This window comes from Saccopteryx bilineata, chromosome 5 (genome assembly GCF_036850765.1).
Source record: "Saccopteryx bilineata isolate mSacBil1 chromosome 5, mSacBil1_pri_phased_curated, whole genome shotgun sequence".
Lineage (NCBI taxonomy): Eukaryota > Metazoa > Chordata > Mammalia > Chiroptera > Emballonuridae > Saccopteryx > Saccopteryx bilineata.
The window spans coordinates 123,315,150-123,317,038 of NC_089494.1; the positions used below are offsets into that span (position 1 = coordinate 123,315,150).

General features: G+C 45.1%; 1 pseudogene; it reads right to left on the minus strand.

The window, feature by feature from the left end:
• Positions 1–1,252: 1,252 nt before the first annotated feature.
• On the minus strand, positions 1,253–1,366 carry LOC136306996 (U2 spliceosomal RNA; annotated as a pseudogene).
• Between the last annotated feature and the right edge of the window lie 523 nt (positions 1,367–1,889).

Consider the following 1,889-nt stretch of genomic DNA (forward strand, 5'->3'; position numbering starts at 1 on the left):
AAGCTCCTCCCCCTGTGCTATCTTGACTTCTACTGCACATGCATCCGGCAGAGTAATTTCTCTCCTGTTGCTATTCCCCTAGTTGTATCCTACAGAGATTGAAAAGCTAGTCCTCCCTAGACAGGGGAAGAGTGTTAATCTCATCGTGGGGCAAGGGTGAAACTGTAATTTCCTAGTGAAGCAAGCAGTTTTTATTTATTTATTTATTTATTTATTTATTTGTATTTTTTCTGAAGTTAGAGGCAGGGAGGCAGAGAGACAGATTCCCGCATATGCTGGACCGGGATCCTCCTGGCATGCCCACTAGGAGGCGATGCTCTGCCCATCTGGGGCATTTCTCCATTGCAACTGGAGTCATTGTAGCATCTGAGGAGGAAGCCAATGGAGCCATCCTCAGAGAGATAGAGGGAAAGGAGAAGGGGAAGGATAGAGAAACAGATGGGCACTTCTCCTGTGTGCTGTGACCAGGAATCGAACCCAGGACACCCACATGCCAGGCTGATGCTCTACCACTAAGCCAACCAACCAGGGCCAAGCAAGCAGGTTTTTTAAAGTCTGATTCCCTTTGCCTCTTCCCCTTATTAATATCTGGCTACTGCTGACCAGGCAGTGGCACAGTGGATAGAGCATTGGACTAAGTCACAGAGGACCCAGGTTTGAAACCCTGAGGTCCCCAGCTTGAGCACAGGCTCATCCAGCTTAGTGCGGGCTCACCAGCTTGAGTGCAGGATCGCTGGCTTGAGTGTGGGATCATAGACATGACCCCATGGTCGCTGGCTTGAGTGTAAAGGTTGCTGGCTTAAAGCCCAAGGTCGCTGGCTTGAGCCCAAGATCACTGAATTGAACAAGGGGTCACTGGTTTGGCTGCAGTCCCTGATCAAGGCACATATGAGAAAGCAGTCAATGAACAACTAGGGTGCCACAGTAAAGAATTGATACTTCTCATCTCTCTCCTTTCCTCTCTGTTCCTCCATCTCTCTCTCTCTAAAAAAAAATTATTTTTTAATTAGGAAATTATAGATTCTTAGATTTGAAAATACTGGATTGGTTTGTGAAAGAATAAGTGTTTATATGTATCCTAAAAGTCTTTGTGGAATTTAAAGCTTTACTAAGTCCAGAATTATAAGTGCTACAAATTTGTAAAAAGTATTATTTAAAGGTTACATGTGATTCTTTTCTACTTAGATTTATAAACTTTGAATAATAACTTATTTTAACTTTTTGCTTGTACATCTCTCTAATTGAAAACACAACAAAATCCACTACTCACAGCACACAAAATTAAGTAAGTGCAAAATATCTGTGTCTGGGTTTCTGATAAGAACAGATACTACACTTGATCTTAGCCAAAAGGCCGAGAAGCGATGTGTGTCTGGGTTTCTATAAAACAAAACATTATGTGGGCAAGCTGGAGTTGAGGACAGAGGAAATAAAGTAAAAATCTCTAGGGAAATAGCCAAAATTTCAGGATCAATGTGAGGTTTTCAAGGTTTATAAACTGGTGGGTCCCGGACTGTTGGCTCAGTGGTAGAGCATCGGCCTAGCATGTGGATGTTCCGGGTTTGATTCCCGGCCAGGGCACACAAGAGAAGTGCCCATCTGCTTCTCTACCCCTACCCCCTCTCATGCAAGCGTTCTGTCTCTGTCTCTCTCTCTCTATCTCTCTCTCTTCTCTCTCTCTCTCTCTCTCTCTCACACACACACTCTCACACACACACACACACACACACACACACACACACACACACACTTCTTCTCCCCTCCTGTAGCCATGGCTCGATTGGAGCAAGTTGGCCCGGGGCGCTCAGAATAGCTCCATGGCCTCCATCTCAGGCGCTAAAAAATGGCTCCTATTGCAACGAAGCAAGGGCCCCAGATGTGCAGAGCAT